The sequence below is a fragment of the Schistocerca gregaria genome, chromosome 8 (genome assembly GCF_023897955.1).
Source record: "Schistocerca gregaria isolate iqSchGreg1 chromosome 8, iqSchGreg1.2, whole genome shotgun sequence".
Taxonomy (NCBI): domain Eukaryota; kingdom Metazoa; phylum Arthropoda; class Insecta; order Orthoptera; family Acrididae; genus Schistocerca; species Schistocerca gregaria.
Genome location: NC_064927.1, coordinates 436,221,693 through 436,244,651, shown reverse-complemented (window position 1 = coordinate 436,244,651; position 22,959 = coordinate 436,221,693). Strand labels below are relative to the sequence as shown.

The 22,959-nt window shown below is 43.2% G+C and overlaps 1 protein-coding gene across 42 annotated transcripts in view; it reads left to right on the top strand.

The window, feature by feature from the left end:
- The window catches only part of LOC126283988 (eukaryotic translation initiation factor 4E transporter), a 246,923-nt gene that overhangs the window by 24,260 nt on the left and 199,704 nt on the right, over positions 1-22,959 (top strand). For 6 of the 42 annotated variants that reach the window (XM_049982519.1, XM_049982503.1, XM_049982486.1 and 3 more), the window contains exon 1: positions 20,034-20,400. The exons of 24 other annotated variants lie outside the window; for them this stretch is intronic. The gene's annotated coding sequence lies outside the window, so the exon portion shown is untranslated. Of the gene's footprint in view, positions 1-20,033; positions 20,401-22,959 lie in introns of those variants that run through there. 12 more of the 42 variants (XM_049982513.1, XM_049982496.1, XM_049982489.1 and 9 more) reach the window with 6 other exon arrangements.

Sequence of the window (22,959 nt, the reverse complement as noted above, 5' to 3'; positions counted from 1 at the left end):
GACCAGGTCAGACGTCTACTCCACCTCACTGCCGGTGTCCGGGATATCAAGGACCAGTTACGATAGTTATGGACCAGCTTGCCTCAGAAGAGGATAGAACGGATTTATGACACGCTTCCCCAACGAATCAGTGCATGCATCCAGGCCAGAGGAAGTGCCTGCAGCTAATGTGGTTAAGAGACTTGATAGAATCCCATATCATGGGGATCCAATGGACCCCATGTTACCACTTGTGTAAAATAATGCCACGTTAACAAAGGAAGGTTAAGCTTATAATTTTCTGTGTAATCTGCTTCTGGAACCCCAGTATTCCCATCGTCTTTCCCAGCTCTGTGAGTGCAGCTGCCTTGGGTGCTTTATTTTTGTACAGAGGACCTTCCAAGTTCTGTTTAAAGAGAAACAAACGCAACTGTTGTATCGTCACTGCAACGGATCGTGTTGCTGATCCACAAGAAACAGATGACTGAATAGAGAGCGGAACAAACGGTGTTCATACGTATACCACGGCGCGTCGCGTCGTTGGTTCAGTGAGCTGAGGTGGGGGAAGCTACATGACCGGCTACACTCAACTTACTAGATCGGGCCGATCACACAGTTTTTCTTATTACCGACTTTCCTAAACAACGATTTCAGACACTTTTACGTACTGAATCACTCACCACTTCACTAAATAAATTAATGGCGTAGTATAAACCAGCCTTTACAGTCTGGAAGGAATCGCAGCGGGGGTAAGAACCACCTACGTGTCAAAGGGGCGGTGGTGGGGGCGGCGGAGGAAAAATAGTGTAGCATACGACACGTGACTAGTCAACCTTTATTCATCCAGTATTTTAGAATGAGAGCATCTAGTAACTTTCAACAAATCCTACACACAATTTCAATCCTGTACGAAATACTTTTCTCGCTAACAACAAAATGACGAATGGGAAAAAATTATCATTTACTCCATTTTCGCAGTTCATGCAGTAAAACGGCCGCATCAGGCATGACGTTTTGTTTTATTACTTCTTTACTACTACGTTCGTGCCCACTACTTCTTTCGTGACACATTCTATAGCAACTACAGTTACGAAAGTTAATAAATAAATCAAGAAAGCTAGGAGAACGTTTCTGTTAGATAGAGCAGATAAGTAGTTGTTAGCATCTCACTTAACAGTGAATTTACGTCACTTAGTTCCAGTAAGATCGACGCAGAGGAATGATGGACAAAGTTTAAGAAGATTGTGAATAGTGCTCTGAAAGGTGGTGTGCCTAGTAAGCGGATAAAGCATGGAAAAGATCCACCGTGGTTTAATAACGAAATTTAGACGTTTATGAGGAAGTACAGGCTGTTGCACACTCGGTTACAAAGAGAACCAACAAATGACGATAATCAAAGGTTAGCACAGATTCGAGTGTCTGTGAAAACATCTATGCGCGGTGCATGCAGGTGCTACCACCGTCACACCTTAGCAAAAGACCTGGCAGAAGCGAATCAGTCCCTTGTTGACCAGTCTGGCGTGGCAGTAGAGGATATCAGAACGAAAGCCGAAGTTTTACATTTCACATTCAAGAAATCATTCACCGTCATGTGACCATCGGACAGATTCCCGTATGGACGACAAAGTAAAGAATCATCCTTGGCGTACAAACACCTGAAAGATTCGAAAACAAATAAATCCCTAGGTCCGGATGGAACCCCGTTTCGATTTTACAAAGAGTACTCTATGGCATAGCATATCGCGAATTTCTCGCTCTGCTTTAAGTCCCAAGCGACTGAAAAAAAAAGCGCTAATGATACCAGTATATAAGAAGAGTAAAAGGAACGGACCCGCAAAATTACAGACCAATATCCCTGACTTCGGTTTGCTGCGAGTCATTCTCAGTTCCTCTATAATAAACGTTCTTGAGACTGAGAAGCTTATGTCCACGAATAAGTGTGACTTTAGATGGCATCGCTCGTGGGAAACTCGGCTTACTCTTTTGTCACGATATACGTTGAACTATGAATGAAGGGCAACAGACAGATTCCATATTTCTAGATTCCCGGAAAGCATTTGACACGGTGCCCAAGGATGTTTTCGAATGTACAAACATATGGAGTAAGTTCACAGGTATGTGAGTGGCTCGATGACTTTCTAAAGTAGTAGAGAAGCCAGTATGTTGTCCTCGACGGCGAATGTTCATCAGAGACATGGGTATCGTCAGAAGTGCCCCATTGCAGGGTGATAAGACCGCTGTTCTTCTCTGTATGCATAAAGGATTGCGCGGATGGGGTGGGCAGCAGTCTGTCGTTGTTAACTGATGATTTGTGATATGCGGTAAGCGTCGAAATTGAGTGACTGTAGGAAGATAAAAGACGACTTAAATTAACTTTTATTGGAAGGCTTTTAGGATAGAGTGGATTGAAGGAGATAGCATATACTCGAACAGAGTATTTGTGATCCCTACCAGGTCGGATTAAACGAAGACTTCGAAGCAGTTCTGAGGCGGGCTGCTAGATTTGTTACCGGTGGGAAAGAACACCACGCAAGTGTTACGGAAGTGCTTCGGGAACTCAAATGGTAATCCTTCGAGAGAAGGCGACGTTCTTCTAGAGAAACACCATCTAGAAAATTTAGAACTGGCATTTGAAGCTGACTGCCGAACGATTCAACTGCCGCCAATATAAGAGGGTAATCCCAAAAGTGAGGTCTCTTTTTTTTTTATAAGTACATTGACCTGTTTATTTCTACAATGGTTTACATCAGTTTACAGCTTCAACATTTAGCTATTTGTTGACGTAATCACCATTACTGTCGATGCATTTTTGTAGATGCAGTGGCAGTTTTTGTATGCCCGTGTCATACCAGCTCGCCGCCATGCTGTTCAGAAAGTTATGAACCTCTTCTTTCACCTCATCGTCGGAGCTGAATCGCCGTCCGGCCAAATGTTCTTTTAACCTAGAGAAAAGGTGATAGTCACTGAGCGCCAAGTCAGGACTATAGGGCGGGTGGGTGGGTGAGTGATTATGTTCCACTGAAACTGTTGCACGAGAGCAACGGTTTGCCGAGCCATGTGTGGGCGAGCGTTGTCATGGAGAATGTGTACTCCCTTGCTTAGGATTCTTCTTCTCCGGTTCTGAATTGCCCGTTTCAGTTTTTTCAGTCTCACAGTACCTGTCAGCGTTAATTGTGGTCCCAATGGGCGTAAAGTCGACCAACAATACCCATTTCCGATCCCAAAAAAGGCTGCCATGACTTTACCGGCAGACTGTATTTGTTTGAATTTCCGCAGCTTTGGCGAAGAAGGATGCCGCCACTGGAGTGATAGTTGCTTGGTTTCAGGTGTCAAGTGGTATGCCCAGGTTTCGTCACCCGTGACAATTGAGTCCAGAAAGTTGTCCTGTTCGCCTGCAAGGCAGTGAAGAAATGCGCGGGAAGCATCAACTCGTTGCCGCAAGTGGTTCTCAGTCAGCATGCGTGGCACCCATCTTGCGCACACCTTCCGGTAGTGCAATGTTTCCGTTCAAATTCTGTGAGCGGTGCTTCGGGAAACATCGGGAACCAACGTGCAGAGATCATCCATGGTGATCCGCCGATCTTCACGCATGCTTTGCTCAGCCTTCAACATTGTCTCCTCAGAAATTTACGGTCCCCCCCCCTACTACTAGTAGTAGTAGTAGTAGTAGTAGTAGTATTAGTAGTACAGAGTACGCTCCGCCATGCACCGTACGGTGGCTTGCAGAGTATCTATGTACCTCATGAATGTGAGCAAAATTACATCATTGTACGACACACAGTTCATGAGATATGACGTCATTAAATCTGAGATACAAGAAAAATTGTCGCATCATGTATGACTTGAATTTATTGTTTCTTCGGTACTAAATCTATTCGATACACATTTTGCAGACAGTAAATATCTCTTTTTTTTATTAATTTTTTTTTTTTTTACACGTCAAGTTCTGTAGGACCAAATTGAGGAGCAATTACAACGTAAAAGTAATTACAGATAAAACTGTCTATGAACCCGAAAAAAGTCAGTCCATAAGTTTAAGTAAACGCTATCAACAGTACAACAAGAATCAGCGTAATTTTTCAAGGAACTCATCGACAGAATATAAGGAGTGACCCATGAGGAAACTCTTCAGTATGGATTTGAAAGTGCGTGGATTACTCCTAAGAGTTTTGAATTCGAGTAGTAGATTATTGAAAATGGATGCAGCAGTATACTGCACACCTTTCGGCTAAAAAGTTAAGGAAGTCCGATCCAAATGCAGGTTTGATTTTTGTCGAGTATTACATGAGTGAAAGCTGCCGATATTGTTAACAAGAAATGACAGTATAGAATATATATATTGACAGGCGAATATCAAAATACCGTTGAAGAATGGACATACAAAATTGAATCACTTTCTCCAATAGATAAGACGTCTAAAACATTGAGCTGCGTGGAAACGAAAATGCAGGGTGAAATTCGCTAGATACAAGTGTAATATTGCACAAATATGTGTGAAATATATGCCACGTGCATAAAGGTGCAAAGCTGGGTGTAAAAGACTCCTCCTAAACCCCTGGATCGATTACAATCAGACTTGATACTCTTCTTAGCTATCTGGAAAGAAATGCTGGAGGGGGGGGGGGGGGGGGGCAAGAGCCAGTAACCTACTATTAGGGGTCGGAGTAATAACGTGGTGAGAGAGAAAAGGGGGTGAAGAGATGGACAGATTGGTGAAAGGACGACGTGGACACAGATACGAGGGGGGAGGAGATGGAGAGATACAGCGGGAGGGGGAGTAGACAGAGAAAGGGAAGAGGAGGAAATGGAGGGAGAGAGAGAGAGAGAGAGAGAGAGAGAGAGAGAGAGAGAGAGAGAGAGAATGGAGACTGAGAAGGGAAGGAGGAAAGGGGCAGAGAAACGGAAGAGGAGGTGGACAATGCACAGGAAGAGGGGAGGAGGAGCAGGAGTAGATGAACAGAGAGGGGGCGGGTGAGGAGGAGTAGGGGGTAGCAGGTAGACAGAGAGGGAGGCAGGAGTGGAGAAACAGAAGTAGAGGTAACTTTATGTGTGCCACAGGGAAGTGTGTTAGGACCCTTGCTGTTAATTTTATCAATAAACTGCAAAAATATTCCTATAACTTGAGAGTTTTTGAAGGTGCTGTAGTTACACAGTTTTAATCTGCCAGGAAATTCCAGTACAGGATAGTTCTGTTATTTAATTCTCGATTTATTTGTTAATCCTTATATAGGAACTTCAAAACACATTTCAAATGATGATTTAACATGGATAATTTCAGTCGTGTCTTACACATTTCAGGAGGAAAACAAACTGCTCAAGATTGTATGTTGGTCTCAAGAAACTAAGCATCCGTATGGTGCATTTATATGAAGTTTCTGGGGACGTTTTGTCATAAATGCTCGTAAAAGTCATTTACTGTGTTTCTGATTTGGTAAATGTCCTTAATGTCAGTATTACACTGTAACTCAGTGGTTTGCCATTTGTAGTGCATAACTTACAGAAACTACATCCCCAGTGCAAGGCGTGCCAAAAAGCCCTAAATCTGTTTGTAGGCACTATATCATCAGACCTAGTTCCAAAACCGATGTGCATATTTATTTGAACTTTTGCATACCATCAAAAACCTGTAACAGTGGCGACGTTGGTCGGTTGATGCCGACAACATTGAGACTAGTGCCAGGGGTTTCTACATTCGACTTCCCTTTCCCAGAGTCTGAGTTTCATCATCAGTTACTACGTCACTATAGATAACTACAGCACCTTTAAAACTCTCAGGTTATAGTGAATATTGTTTGCAGTTTATTGATAAAGAAAATTAACAGCAAGGGTCCTAACACACTTCCCCGTGGCACACACAAAGTTACTTCAACTTCTGTTGCTGAGTCTACATCCATCGTAACAAGCTGCATCCTGACCATTAACGTCCCATATAATTGTGTTTTGTCAGTAAAAGTTAGTGTGCCACCGAGTCAAATGCTTTTTGGAAATTAAAGAAGCACCACATCCACCTGATTACCTTTGATTTATAGCTTCCAGGACGCATTGTGAAAAAAGGATTAGTTGGGTTTCGCATGGCTGCTGTTTTAAGAATCCTAGCCGGCTTGCGTGGAAGAGGTCATTCAAGATATCTCATTATTTTTGAACTGAGAGTATGTTATACGATTTTTCAACAGATTGGCGTGAATGACATAGGACGACAGTTGTGGGCCAATTCAGCTACCCTTCTTGCAGGAGGGTGTGTATGACCTGCGCTTCTGCCAACCACTTGGCATAGCTTTCTGTTCAAAGAATCTGTGGTACATTATAACAAAAATTGAACTCAGAACGCTTGCTGTCAAATTGCAACTAACCTAAATAGGGCAACGAGTACCGGCAAGTCTCCCCCCCCCCCCCCCCAAAAAAAAAAAAAGTTGCGAACCTCTCCTCAGAATATAAAGCATTTCTATAATGGATAGTTTAATTCATTTCTACTGGTTCATTCAGATTTAAACTATGTTCAAAGTCCTACGAAAGACTTTCCATAAAACCTTTCGAATTGCCGTTACCGAATTGCCTGTGAATAGTGCACTGAATAGGTTATTTCCACTTATATTTCCTCCCTATTTGACACTCCTGTTCAGATCCGACAGTTCTCTTTGTATTTTTTAGATGGTAGTACCTCTAACGAAGGCGGCACTTGCAATTTTAGGTGAAGCGCGCGCTGTAACTAAATCAACTTGGCATCCTCGAACACGTTGCGTAGCGCTGGCCGTTGGGTGTGAACCCACCTTTAGTCTAGGGGAGTATGAACTTAGTATCAGTCAACGGGGAGTAGTTTTGTTACGAAGACGATTTTGTACTGAAGTACGCACAAGGTTTATTTCCACCCATTTTGGCGCTCTTATTACTCAGAACAGACAGTTCTCGTTTTATTTTTAGATGATAGTACCTATTAATGAATGCGGCACTTGCAATTTTAGCTGAAGCGCGCCGTAACTGAATGAACTTCGCATCTCCGAGCACGTTACATAGCACTGGCCCCCTTTAAGGCTAGGGTAGTATTGAACTATGTATCAGTCAACGGAGAGTCGTTTGGTACGGCAACGATTTTGTACTGAAGTACGCACATGAACGATCGAAAAAATAGTGCGATAATAAAATCCGTAGGAAGGCACAAAATTATCGGTCGACGGGGTCACTCATATTTTCGCCTGTCTGCCCGTAGTTGTGTTGTTATAGTCGGGCGACTAAATTACACTTTATGGAAATACTGGTTGACCTTTTAGATTCATTTTTCAAATAAGTAAAATCGACAGTTCATAAAATAGACTGATGTGTTTTATTTCACGTCATACTTGAAGCAGTGTCACGAAAGACATTCTGATACCGAATGTGATAAATAATTGCAAGTAACTTTTCAAAGCCGTTGACCGGCATTCTTGTGTAGTTTCAAGAAGGCCGATGAGCTCAATTCTAGACAAGACACACTGAATTAAACTTGCACCAGTCTTTATAACTGTTTTTATGCAATATTTTATTCGCCGTTTCTCCTGTCTCAATTTTGTAAGAAGACGGCAAGCACCTGCTACCATTTCAAAATTCACGTTTTTTTGCACTGTTGTGTGTATTTTGGTAATCACACTAGTGACTGGTTTTGACGCAGCTCTCCATTGTTGTCGTTTGCCAGCAGTCCTGTTCCTTCCAGAAAGTTTCACATCTCACGTCTCGATAAGCTGCCCTTAGTACGCATATTCTTTCCCCCTACATCCCCTTCAGCTATTGTTTTCATCGACGACTCTTGTCGTAGTATGCACCAAAACCATTCTCTCTCTCTCTCTTCTTTTGACATTTACGCTGTTTGACTAGTTCAGAACATCTTCGTTCTTTAATTGGTCAATCCAGTGTCCTGTAACACACTACATTTCAAAGGCTTGTTGTCGTTTTATCTTTGCCTTCCGCATTATCCATGGTTCAAATGGCTCTGAGCACTATGGGACTTAATTTCTGAGGTCATCAGTCCCCTAGAACTTAAAACTACTTAAACCTAACTAACCGAAGGACATCACACACATCCGTGCCCGAGGCAGGATTCGAACCTGCGACCGTAGCGGTCGCGCGGTTCCAGACTGTAGCGTCTACAATCGCTCGGCCACCGCGGTCGGCCATTATCCATGTTTCGCATGGACCGGCCCATAAATCGCCCATAGGTGCGAAAAGCTCTTGCTCATTTACAAAAGTTCCCTGTACGTTGTTTTCCATTACCGGCGGAATAAACTCAATCACCTTAAAATTCTGTCATGCTCGCCTAGCCTCAAGAAACCGGTGCTTACGTTCATCCGGAATCGGTGATTTTTGTAAATTGCATTTGAAACTCACTTTTGTGCGTTTTCATTGAATAACTCGAACTTTGTGGCCTGCAGCGGAAACTTATCCCTGCATAAAATTAAACATTAAATTTCCCCCAGATGATGCCGTATTCATTTTTGCTCTGTGAGTATTAGTTTGCGGTTAGAGAGCGAGAAAAGATGAAAATCTCGGACGACGTGCATGCGCTATAGTTTATAATCCTTTGCTGCCTTCACGAGTTCATCATTACTGTTGTATGCATTTCCCGTTCCAGTGCATCTTTGCCTAATGCTTTATTTGAAACTTTCAGCAACCTGTTTTTTAATCCACGCTCCATCTTCTTAATTTCGTATGTTTCTGCAGTTTCACTCTGCAGTTCAATTAAAATTTGGGTTCAAAACCTCTGGCGTACCGTTATGTAATTTGTTTGAAACCTTCCAGTGTCTCCAGCTCTGTTCCTTGTATAGTCTTCTGTCAAGATTTTTAAACTTAATGTTAACGATGATTAAATTGTACTCTATGCAGAATTCTACAGGCGGCTTTCTCTTTCATTCCTTTCTCCCAGTTCATGTTCTCCCGCTATTTTTCTTTCTCTGCCTTTTTCCTACTGTCGAATTCCAGTCGCTCATCACAGTCAAATTTTCGTCTCCTTGATCTATCTGAATAATTTCCCGTACATCATCATACCTTCTTTCAGTCTCTTCATCTATAGAGATAAGTGGCATATAAACATCTACTACTCTTAATCATTATTAGGCAGAATCCTGCATTCCCCGTTTGTGATTTTTGTGTTAATAACCCTGTACTCACCTAACTATAAGTCTTGTTCCTCCTGCTACCACACTTCACGAATTCCCATTGTGTCTACCTTCAACTCATCCATTTTCATTTTTAAATTCCCTGACCTACGTACACGATTAAGGGATACGCAGAGTAATTGGCTAAAAGTAGTGAGGACCACGATATCAATACACTGGAAGTAGGGATGTCCACTTTGGTTATACAGAGTGATTACAGAGATTTTGACAAACTGCGGTAGTTTGTTTATAAAGATTATAACCCCCAGTAGATGCAAATGCCCATATACTTTCTGTGAATACGCCTTTCAGTTTTACTAAAAACTTTCAACGGTCAAGATCACATAATTATTTCTTTATTTAAAACAACCGGTTTCAACAGATCTAGCTGCCATCTTCAGTTCTTAAAAACATCTTTTTGTTATTTAACTTGTTCATTTTACGTTGGACCTCACGCCCAGTTATCATGTGATAAAAAAATCAGCGCAAGACAACTTGGCGCGAGGTCCAACTTAAAATGAACAAGTTTCATAACAAAAATATTTTTTAAGACCTGAAGATGACAGCAAAGTCTATCGAAACCGGTTGTTTTACATAAAGAAGTATTTATGATATCATAGCTGTTGAATGTTTTTGTCAAGCGAAACAAGTCGCTCCTTCGGTCTTCTCAAAACGAGAAAATTCAACCTTTCAGTTTTATTTCAATTGTTATTCGGTTACAAATTGAGAAATTTTATTCTGGAATCCGAGTACCAAACTCTTTCAAATCATATTTCGTCTCTGTCGGATGACCTGGCATTGCCACATTAACTGGGAACCTCTGCAGTGTTTGGAAGAGGAGGGGGATTAACATTTATGGGCTTTGAGGCGACCAGACTTCTCGAATAATTCAGTTAATGGAGCGCTACCGGTGGAAAGCATGTGGGTCTTCAGTCATAAGACTGCTTTGATGCAGCTGCCCACACTCTATCCAGTGCAAGCCTCTTATCTCCAAATAACTAGTGCAAACTACAACTATTTGAACGTACTTACTATAATTATCTTGTGGTCTCTCCCTGCAACTTTTTCCCGGCACTTCTCTCCGATACCAAAATAACGTGTTCTTGATGCCTAAGGAGTGTATCCTATCAACTGATGTCTTATACTTTATTTGTTGTGCGATCTACAGATTTAATTTTCAGCATTCTTCTGTAGCACCATATTTAAAAAGCTTCTATTCTCTTCTTGTCTGAACTGTTTATCGTCTCATTTACTTCCGTCCAAATACTTCAATTTACATTCGATGTTTACAAATTCCTCATTGTCAGAAATGCTTTCTTTCCTGTTGCCAATCTGCATTTTACATCCTCTGTACTTCGGCTATCGTCAGTTATGTTATCGTCCAAACAGCAATGCTACAGCGAGTCTACACATTACAGGCTCTCTAATTCGGACATCGTTAGTTATTTTACTGTTTAAACAGCAAACCTCATCATCTATTTTTGTTTCATTTCCTAATGTAATTTGCTCACTCCTTGCCCATACCTCCATGGAGCACGGGCTTGTACTGTCCTCCGTATGTATTGGGCTCTTGTCTTGTCCCTAGTGGACTGTGGTTGCCAGGTTTCTGGCTTGACAGCACCTTCAGCTTTGAAATTGTTAGACCCAGTTCATCATCGTGACATTCCACTGGTACTGGAGACAAGCCCCGTGCTGAAATGGGAATCTTCTCTTTTCAGCTAAGACGGTACCAACTGTTACTTACGCAATCACCATCTGAAAGGTTCCTCATCATGCAATTTTATCACATTCTTTTTGCATACTAGTGTCATCGACACTCAGACACCCGCCCTCTGGCGAGATTAGTGGTTTTGAAAGCGCCCCACAGTTATGATCTGGGGTGCGATTTCCTATGACAGCAGGGCGACTCTCGTGGTTACCCGACGGAACTTGACTGCAAATTTCTACGTCAGTCTCGTGATTCGCCCTGTTCCGCTGCCATTCATGAACGTTGTTTCATGGGGTGGTTTTCAGCAACATAACGCTCGCCACATACCACTGTTGTAACCCAACATGCTGTACAGAGCGTTGACCAGTTGCCTTGGCTTGCTCGATTCCCAGATCTGTATACAGTCTAGCACGAATGGAACATCACTGGACGACAATTCCAGCGTCATCCACAAACAGCATTAACCGTCGGTACATTGACCGACCATGTGCATCAGGCAGCACTGACTTCAGACACCCCTACGACAGAATGCATGCACGCTTGCTTGGTAGCATTCAACATTGTAGAGTTTACACCGCTTATTAATGTACCAGCATTTCACATTTACAGTGGCCTGTTTCGTGCTTACGTTAGCCTGTGAACTTCCAACGTTAATCATTTAATTAATGTATTGCCTAGACAAATGTATCCCCGAAGTTTCTTTACTCTACTTATTCGTTGGTGTTGGGATTTTCTACCGTCAGTGTACGTCTCAGCTCTGGCATCATTATTGCCGTTAATGCCTAGATTTTCCAACGTACCTTTATCATAAGAACACGTTCCTGACGGACGCCACTAGTCCGGATGAACTACACTTCGACCGAGGGAATGATTACCTCGCTGTTTAGTCCCTCAATCCCCAACCAACCATCGAGTGAGGTGGCGCAGTGGTTAGCACTCTGGACTCGCATTCAGGAGGACGGCGGTTCAAACCCGCGTACGGCCATCCTGATTTAGGTTTTCCGTGGTTTCCCTAAATCGCTAAGGGCACCGCTGATTTCCTTCCCTATCCTTCCGTAATCCTAGCTTGTGCTCCGTCTCTAATGACCTCGTTGTCGACGGGACGTTAAAACACTAATATCCCCCCTCCCAACAAACCAGTCTAATTCCCTCATGTAGCCCGATCTAAGTCGACTGCTTTACACGAACTTTGTTTTAGTTTTTTTATGTTCAGCATGTGTCTATTCAAAACTGTACATTTCGTTCAACTGCTCTTTCAACTCCTTGGCTGTCTCTAACAAATCTGGGAGTTTTAGTCCAGACTACGGTTGGAATTTACCAACCATAAAGCAAACATTCCGTGTGTGAGCATTTGAACCAAAAGCTCCTGATATAAGACATTCAGATCGATACCAAACGTTTTACGCCGGTTATCAACCAAAACTCCGATTTACGCACTATGTACTGTCGTCCAACGGAACGGTCTTAAACCTTAATGAAAGTAACACTAGAACTACTGAGCACAGGAAAAGCATAACTGTCAGTATCTAATACGTATAGCCTCCGTTGGGAAATTGGGAGAGCGTTAGATCGTCGTACCTACGGTCTTGGTTCATATCCCAACGATGACTTTTTTTTTACTGTATTATGCGTGAAAGTGTTACATGGGACTACTAATACTTCCGCACGTGTGGTGAAACTGTTTCTTTATTCTACTGTCCCGATTGTTTATGCTTATTCTGTGAAACTGCAAATGCTCTAGTTGCGTCATCACGGACGGTGTCTGTTCTGCCGAACTTGTCCGACTGAACACACCACACCTGTCTGTGCAAATGTACTCTAGAAGTTTGCTGCATTCATCTAACGAAGCGAAAGCTGACTGCCAAAAGAAAATTGCTACAACTTCAGAATGTCCTTTTACTTGTAAGGAAAACGTTCTCCCGTACAACAGTTTCACGAGTAAACAGTTTAAACAAATTGTCATCAGTCGGTTTTGAACGTGGGACCTTCGTCATGACTACGTCACGCTCTACCAACTCACCCTCAGGAGATCTACGGAATTAGTCACTCACAGATACGTCTTTCTTGTGCGGCGTAGCTCTGGTGTTACTTCTAATGACGGTTTAGGCGTGTTTTACTGGACGACAGCACAGAACACAAAGTAAAGAGGTGGTTTGGTTGAGACTGTATGTACATACGACGTTTGGCACAGATCTGATTGCCTGACCTTTAAAGGTTTGGGTGTTAGAATCACTGCAGAAAGGCGCGGAATCCTAGAAACTTTCCTGTTTCGGGTAATTGAAATTACCACAAACAAATACACTCCTGGAAATTGAAATAAGAACACCGTGAATTCATTGTCCCAGGAAGGGTAAACTTTATTGACACATTCCTGGGATCAGATACATCACATGATCACACTGACAGAACCACAGGCACATAGACACAGGCAACAGAGCAAGCACAGTGTCGGCACTAGTACAGTGTATATCCACCTTTCGCAGCAATGCAGCCTGCTATTCTCCCATGGAGACGATCGTAGAGATTCTGGATGTAGTCCTGTGGAACGGCTTGCCATGCCATTTCCACCTGGCGCCTCAGTTGGACCAGCGTTCGTGCTGGACGTGCAGACCGCGTGAGACGACGCTTCATCCAGTCCCAAACATGCTCAATGGGGGACAGATCCGGAGATCTTGCTGGCCAGGGTAGTTGACTTACACCTTCTAGAGCACGTTGGGTGGCACGGGATACATGCGGACGTGCATTGTCCTGTTGGAACAGCAAGTTCCCTTGCCGGTCTAGGAATGGTAGAACGATGGGTTCGATGACGGTTTGGATGTACCGTGCACTATTCAGTGTCCCCTCGACGATCACCAGAGGTGTACGGCCAGTGTAGGTGATCGCTCCCCACACCATGATGCCGGGTGTTGGCCCTGTGTGCCTCGGTCGTATGCAGTCCTGATTGTGGCGCTCACCTGCACGGCGCCAAACACGCATACGACCATCATTGGCACCAAGGCAGAAGCGACTCTCATCGCTGAAGACGACACGTCTCCATTCGTCCCTCCATTCACGCCTGTCGCGACACCACTGGAGGCGGGCTGCACGATGTTGGGGCGTGAGCGGAAGACGGCCTAACGGTGTGCGGGACCATAGCCCAGCTTCATGGAGACGGTTGCGAATGGTCCTCGCCGATACCCCAGGAGCAACATTGTCCCTAATTTGCTGGGAAGTGGCGGTGCGGTCCCCTACGGCACTGCGTTGGATCCTACGGTCTTGGCGTGCATCCGTGCATCGCTGCGGTCCGGTCCCAGGTCGACGGGCACGTGCACCTTCCGCCGACCACTGGCGACAACATCGATGTACTGTGGAGACCTCACGCCCCACGTGTTGAGCAATTCGGCGGTACGTCCACCCGGCCTCCCGCATGCCCACTATACGCCCTCGCTCAAAGTCCGTCAACTGCACATACGGTTCACGCCCACGCTGTCGCGGCATGCTACCAGTGTTAAAGAATGCGATGGAGCTCCGTAAGCCACGGCAAACTGGCTGACACTGACGGCGGCGGTGCACAAATGCTGCGCAGCTAGCGCCATTCGACGGCCAACACCGCGGTTCCTGGTGTGTCCGCTGTGCCGTGCGTGTGAGCATGAGAGTCAGTTTCCAGTAGCCGAGCTCGCTTGTGTACGATTGAATAGCGGCGTTCGATTCGAAGTGAAGTCGTTTCGAATCGTGGTTGTGGGAGAAATTTTCAACGCCAGTATTCGGCAGGCAACGGGAGGAGATGGTGGCGTAAAGTTCTGATCACTAGTATCTTGGATTAAATTACAAACCTCTCCACAATGTCTTGGAAGTAGGGCATGTGACATGTTGATGGTGATCCGCCCATCGGATAGGGACGTCAAAGCCCCCTTGGTGCTATTCGAAAGGGGTAGGCTATGCCCCGGCACCGGGTTACACGGTCTCCCGTTATCATACACAACACAAACGTGATACCACTCTTCACAAACCCACTACAGTCATTTATATGCAACAGAGGCTTTAACATACAATTCACACAATTCAAGAAGAAAAGGTTCTGTAGTGAGCGAAGGAAAGAAAAACCTTTCAGTTCTGCAAATGGTTCAAATGGCTCTGAACACTATGGGACTTAACATTTGAGGTAATCAGTCTCCTAGAACTTAGAACTACTTAAACCTAACTAACCTTAGGACATCACACACGTCCACGCCCAAGGCAGGATTCGAACCTGCGACCGTAGATGTCGCGCGGTTTCGGACTGAAGCGCCTAGAACCGATCGGTCACAGTGGCCGGCTCAGTTCTGCAGCTGAGACTACACGTCGGGCGATACCCAGCCATTCACACCATACGATAATCAATCAGCCCAGCACGTGGACTATTCCTCTTAAATTGTAATAAGAGATCGGATAAGTTAAACAGCCCTACACGATAGACACATTACCGACAACTATGCCATACACGCGCACGTCATGAGAGAGTCAGCAGAAATTTACTATTTAATAGACAAGACTAGTGAAGGTAAACAACATACATCATACGCCTTTCTCCAAGTCCTATCCCCATCCCCACCTTGTGATGCTAAATACTGGTTGTGAATCTTTGTCCCAGGATTCGTACCAGTGAACTACTTCAATTCTAGCATGCGAAAGTAACCTCGCCTACGGCAACGAGACTGGGTATTCAAAATTAGTCAGGTTCAAAGCTCAGCACGCACTCTACGAAACGGTTACGCCAAGTTTTCCTAAAACGCATAAATGATTAATTTCAACAAGTCAGTGCTAGTTTCCTTTCCCTCTGAAGTAACACTCCCTCTCATATGTTTCCTGTAGGCCGTGTGTTTAATTTCCATAATCTTTGAATGATTTTGACTGGAAAAGTCCCTGTCGCCTCTCTCTCACCCGCTCTGTAAGTCGCCAACCTTTGGTTTGATGCGACTCGCCACGAACTCTTCTCTTGTGCGAACCAGAGTAGCAGTTACATCCACAGTAGTTGCTGGATGTATCCTGTCTTTCCCTATAGTTTTTACCCTCTACGGCTCCCGCCAGAATCAAGCAAGTTATTTCATGATGTCGTAACACACATCCTGTCGTTCTGTCCATTTTTCTTGTTAGTGTTTTTCGCATGTTCTTTCCTTCGCCAATTCTGCGGGGAATCACCTAATTCCTTATCATTCCATATAATTTTCAACGTACTTCTGTGGAACCACTAATGCTTCGAATCTCTTCTTTTTCGTTTTTCCCGCAGCCCATGATTCACTGCCATACAATGCTGTGCTTCAAACGCACGTGCTCCGAAATTTCTTCTTTAAATAAGGCCAATTTTTGACACTCACAGGCATCTTTTAGCGAGGATTCTTTACCTTACGTCCTCCGTTTTTCGTACGTTGTGTGTTATTTTGCGTCCAAGTTAACAGAATTCATTAAATTCGTCCACCTCGTGGTCATCAGTTTTGATGCTAAGTTTATCGCTAATTTCATTTTGTTGATTCCTCATTACTTTCGTTCATCTTCTTTTTACTCTCACATACCATATTCTGTGCACATTAGACCGTTCATTCCGTTCAGTAAGTGCTGTAATTCTTCCTCACTTCCACTGAGGATATAAATGTCACGAGAGAATCATATTATTGATAGTCTTTCTCTCGTAATTTTAATCCCTCTCCTGAACCTTTCATTTATTTCCGTCATTGCTTCTTCGATGTATAAACTTGAATAGTAAATCCGAAATGCTTATTCCCTGTTTGACATTGATTTTAATCCAAGCCCTACATTCCTTTTCTTCCATTCTTATTGGTCCCTCTTGGTACTTGTACATGTTATTACCCATCTTCCCCTATAGCTGACTCCTATTTTTTTTTTTTAAGAATATTGAACATCTTGCACAATTTCACCCTATCGAACGCAGTGTCTAGGTCGACAGACACAGTGAACGTGTCATTTTCTTAAGACTTGCTTCCATTATAAAGTTCAACGTCAGAACTGCCTGTCTGGCGACATTCACAGTCCCGAAGCCAAACTAATAGTCGTCTAAAAGATCCGCAGTTTCGTTTTCCATTCATCTGTATATTATTCTTGTCAGCAACTTGGACACATGAGCTGTAGCTGCTTGCGTAATAGTTCCCTACTCATCTGCCCTTCCTGTTTTCGTGATTGTGTAGATGATATTTTTCCGAAAGTCTCGTAGATTCAGCACACCGGCTTTAATAGTCGTTTGGATACCATTTTCTCCAACGCATTTAGAAATTCCGAAGGAATGTTATCTTTCCCGCCTGCCTCATTTGATCGCGTTTCCAAATCTCTGTTAAACACTGTCTCTAATACTGGAACCCCAAAGTTTATTCGCAGTTACTTTCCTTGTACCTATGTTTGCCCGTCCAGCTTCTGTAGAAGGAATGACAGAAGTAATAATAGATCACAGTAGGCAGTTTAAAGGAAAAGAATGGTCCTCTTTTTTGCGATTACCACTCTCTCTCTCTCTCTCTCTCTCTCTCTCTCTCTCTCTCTCTCTGAACTGCCTACTGTGACCTTCATTACCAATTCTGTCATCCCTACTACGAAGCTCACATACGCTTGTGGTTGTCATCTGTTCCTTCCTGTGCTACTGAGTTCCATTCCCCGTGCTTACACACTTCAGACAGAAAAGAGGAAAAAAAGGCGCACCGCGAAGGAAATATTCGAGTGAGACGAAAATCGGTAGATATGATGTAATATACAGACAAGCATGATTACAATTTCAGAAAAAATGGATGATTTATTCAAGAGAAAGAGCTTCACGACTTGAGCAAGTCAGTAATGCGTTATTCCAGCTCTGGCCCGTATGCAAGAAGGTATTCGTTGTGTCATTGATTGATAGTTTTATGTCTTCCTGAGGGATGTCGTGGTGTCAAATTCATTTCTTCTTTCGCGTTGGATGGTCAAAATCCCGTGATGGATGGAGGACCATGCCCATAATGCTCCAAACGTTCTCACTTGGACAGAGAGCTGGGTACCTTAGCGGCTATGGTGGAGTTCGCAAGAACGAAGACAAACAGCAGAAACACTCGCCGTGTGCTGGCGGGCATTATCGTGCTTAAATGTAAGCCCAGGATGGCTCGCCATGAAGGGCAACAAATAACGGCTTAGAGTATCTTCGACATACCGCTGTGCTGTAAAGGTGCTTTGAATGACAAGCAGAGGGGTATTGCTGTGGAATGAAATGGCATCCCAGACCATCATACGTTGTCGTCGGGCCATATGGCGGGCGTCTCCAGACATGTTTGCTGCCTGGAATCTCATTGACTGGAGTAGAATTGTTTTCAGCGACGAGTTTCGCCTCGAATTGAACCCCGATGACCAGCGTAGACGTGCATGGTGACTCCGCGGATAGCTGTCGGATACCAACCCGACTTTCGCCCGCCATATGCCCCAACGACCAGGGGTGATGATGGTCTGGGCCGCCATTTCTTTTCATAGCAGGAACCCTTTGGTTGTCTTAAGCGGCAACCTTGCAGCTCAGCGGTACGTCGACAATATTATGCGCCCCGATTTGTTGCCCTTCTAGCAAGCTCTCCTGGGCTTACATTTCAGCAAGAAATTTCTGCTACTTCTCTTCGTGCTAGCTAAACCCTGCCTACACCAGCAAGGTCGCCGGATCTCTCCCCAATTGAGAACATTAAAAGCGTTGTGGGCAGGGCCCTCCAATGATTTTGATCACCCGATGCGCGAATTGGACAGAATTTGGCACGATATCGATCAAGAGGACATCTACCAATTCTGTCAATCAGTGACTAGCCGAATAACTGTTCCTGTTTGCATAAGGGCCAGAGGTGGTCCATCGCGTTGTTGACTTGCTCATTTGTGAAGCCCTTCCTCTTGAATAAATCATTCATTTTCTGAGATTATCATTCGTTTGTCTGTACCTGTATATCACATCTACCGATTTCCGTCCCATTCGGATAATTCTTCCTTCGTGGCACGTCTATTTCTGTCCTAGAGTCGGGTATCATCTCACTTTACATATTTAATTATCCGTTCAGTATTCTCATATACTTTCTGTATCTCGTCATCTTCTGATTGCGACCACTTTTCATGACGAATCCTACTCCCGTTATACTAGTTACCCTATATATGACCAGAAATCTTCTTTCCATTTCACTTCACTGACACCCACTCCATCCAATTTGAGCATCTGCATTTCCCTTTTCAGGTTTTTTGGCTACGCTGCCACGTCAGACTCGTGCTATTCCACGCTCCGACTAATAGAATGTTACTCATTTATTGATAATTCAATAATTTCCTGATGGTCACTGTCCTCTTGTATGCTCTCCCGTTGATCCGAATGGGGAGTAATCTGGAAGCTTTTCGTCAATGAGAGTTTTTTTTAGGTACAGGCAACATGTCCTGTGGATGCACATTGTGCCTTTATGCCGTTGATCATTGTTGCTTCTTCCGCCTAAACAGCCCAATTTCCCATCCCAAGGGCAAGAGGGTGCCACGAAACTTTGTCCGCTCTTCCACCATTTTTGACAAGGTCTTTAGCAGAACAAGGTGACTCTTTATGTGCCGGAAGTCTTCTGTTCCCAGTACTGATGATTTTTATTGAAAATCTGAGTAGCGCTGGGTTCGAACCCTGGACCCAAGACGTTTTTCCCTTCAGTCAAAGATCCCCAACAAGTTGTAAAACATGTCAGATTTTATTCCCTGCAGGAGTTTATATTTTCAAGGCAGTTTCGAAATTTGTTGTCCTGTGCTGCTCGTCTTATGTTGTAGGTTTCTGAATTATTACTCATTCCGTGTTTCGTCTGTGTTGGTCGTCATGCTTTTCACTTACGTTTGTTTACATATTGTGTGTTGTACAACGCTCAGCAGCATGCCTAAGAACCACAGTAGTAGTGGCCATATTTTGTGTCTGTGTCTACTTGTAGATTCGTTACAACAGATGCTAATCCGAATGTTTGAATGCCAACAGTAATTGGAGTTTGTAGTTTTTCTCTCTCTCTCTCTCTCTCTCTCTCTCTCTCTCTCTCTCTCTCTCTCTCTCTCTCTCTCTCTCTCACACACACACACACACACACACAGTGTGTGTGTTCCAATGACTGCTTTGTTATGGGGAGAAGGTAGCAGAAACCGTCTCGGGTCTCCACGACACCATCGCCTTTTCACAGATGTAAATGTTTAGTTTGCCATATTCTTAACCCGCGGTTCATTTATTATAGCGCCTCCGGTGTGAGGTCTCGAAGAGTATTGTCTTTGCCACGGGGGCGCGCAAGGGCAGGGGAATGGCTTGTTTACTATGACGTGGGACGGTCCCTTTAAATCGGCACGGGGAATAGCGCACAACTAGTTGCTCGACTCGTGTGCTTAGTATCTCGTAGCGAGCGGTGTTGATTGTGCGTGAATATATATATATGTGTGCAAGTGCTTGTGAAGAAACGCGTAACGCGGTGTTGTCGTCCAGTGTGTAGACGTGATTTTTTTTTTTACTGTACTATTTTTGAAGAACGTCACAAGGAGTGACTTTTCGTTTTTTCTTTTTTTGCGTTTTCTGTTATAAATTTTACTACTACTTTAAGTTTAGAGTTTGTTTTGGACCGGGTACTCCGATTATATAAAGTAGGTTAACTACTAAATATTTTGAAGACTTCTTTCATTAGGACCTTTTGCAACGACATTTGAACGAACTGAAATAGCCTGCATTCTGAATTTTATGTTAGCTTGTCGGTAGGAACGGTGTTAGTAGAATTCGTTAGTAATGCGGACTCTCAGTGAATGCGGCGGCTCTTTTGTGTGATTTAAAATGCACAGTATCCGTGGTCATATTCCTCAGTGCCTGCGGAAAGTAACAGAATACCTTCCGTCCCACAGAAAGTCGCACACGCATATTTTTTCGTATGTCCTGGCTCCTAATTGGAGCCCACTGTAACACTTTGCCATTACATTCGGCAGCACGCGTATGTTAAAACAGTGGAAATGAAACGGCTGTAGCGATAATTCGTATATACCAAGCAGATCACTATTCACCGTCGCAAAGTGTGTGTGCGGTGAACTCTCCCGCGACATGTGCGCGCCTTGGACTCGCTTATTGCTCATTCATTTGGTTGACAGATGTTAACGGACGGAAAGGTATTGTAAACATAAAATAGCGTACTTGAGACTAAAAGAAATACAGTTATGCAACTTTTGCTGTGGAGATGTGTAAGTTCGCCCGTAACGATTTGCAAAAATTCTAATTTCTATACATTCAATCTAGTTTTCAACGTTCATCGTTGAGCTGTTTTACTGACAATAGAGAGAGGGGAGGGTAGTGCTGCAAGGTAAGTCCCGTAGGGGTAATGTTCACGGTTTTCGATGGAAGCTCTATGTAAAGAATATAAAATTTTAGCGTCTTGAAACATACGCGAAACAGCATTTGCTGAGTGACTGCAGTATTTAAAGTGTAAAGTCTTCCGTATGACAGGAAAAACCGCATTCATAATTCTTAATGGCTTACATATATTTCTTCCTTCTCTCCATTTTAATTATCTCGATGCATTTTTTATCAGTTTAGTAAACTGATGTATGAAGACGGACTGCTTGCGATATCCATATTTTCCGCCCCTTCAGTTCACCAGGTTCTTCAGAACCATTAGAATTACTCTCGAAAACTGTTCTATGTTCACTTTTTTGTGAAAATGATAAAAACCACCAGGGAATTTTGTTCGTAGTACATAATTTGTGGGGCCACACTTCTTCCTTATGCTGTGCACTGTCTCCTCAGTTTAGTAATATTTACAATACATGTTGTTCGAAAATGGCTACTTTCTACATACTTTTAGCATGTATTGCTGTCAAAGACCAGAGTACGATACAGATTCGCATAACAAATGTGCTTGGTTTATCCACTCTTTAAACACGAATGTAAATTTAGCTAGAAATTCCTATTTCCAAATCTTTGTTCGCACTGTAGTCATCAATTGTTAAATTTCTTGATAGTAATGATTCAATTTACTGCATGAGCTTTTGTAACATTTATAGCACTAGCAACTGTCAATGGTCTCGTAATTCTGCATTAATATTCTATGGTTAATATTTGTCATGAGTCTCAGGAGACTTTACGGTCTGGCCCTGTTTGATCCTCTTCATTCTTAAACAATTTGGTCAGTACGCGGAGTTATTCCGTGAAGCAGTACATCACTTACCAATAATGCTCGGGGGAAAAAATAGCACTCGCAGCGCTGTTAAGTTTAAATGCGAATTAAGTCGGTAGCGGAGTGCATAGCATCCACAGTAAATGTAGGATTTAAATACAAGGAAAACATTAATTCTAGTGAGAGTCTAACCAGATTTCACGTATACAGTACACTCGCGCTGCTCATTCAGCTGCCGCCGAAATCGTTTGACCGTTAGGTAATATTTTGTGCTTGATAAGCACTCGTAAATATCTACGAAGGAGACTTCTTTTGGGCTCTTTTTGTGAAATTGTTGTACTGCTTGCTTTATTAAATTGCTGTTTGGGCCCTGACCTTTAAATGTGTTGACGTATAAAAGAAATAGAAGAGGACCAGACTATGAGTTGTCAGATGTTTACCCAGTCTATATAAATAGTATTTAGCCCTTAGCTGAATGGATAAGGTTGTTATTTAAAAACGTATCTGCAGTATGTGTCATTAAAGTTCAGAAAGATAACGAAAAGCATCACAAGTTTGTCACTATCACCAAACTGATTTTGCTAATGTTTAAAAAGTCCTGATGTTTCGGTTTTTAAAGTCAGTTGTCTGATCTGAGTCTCAAGATTGGATTAGTAATAAGTAATGTTCCCACTCAAAGCTTTTCAGTGGACAACTAAATGAAACTTCAGAGAACAGAATGCAGGCTAATTACTGTCACCTCTCCTTGGCTTCAAAAATTGTGCCAGTTAATGTTTTTCATCATGTTCTTATTACGTGAATACTTGGTACAGCAAGCAAATTACTTGGGGTTGCAGAACTGTTAGCAATCTTTCTGATGTTGTTGCAAAAGGACGTGCGTCTGAGATGTCACCAAATTTTAAATTTCCTTCGGAAGTTTAGAGTGAAAAAAAAAAGATTTTTGAAACAAACTCTTAAGAGCTTTAAATAATTAGGTATATGTAATACAGTTTTTTAAAGTTAACATGACTGTTCATTCAGTAACCCCATTGTCTTCAGTATGGCT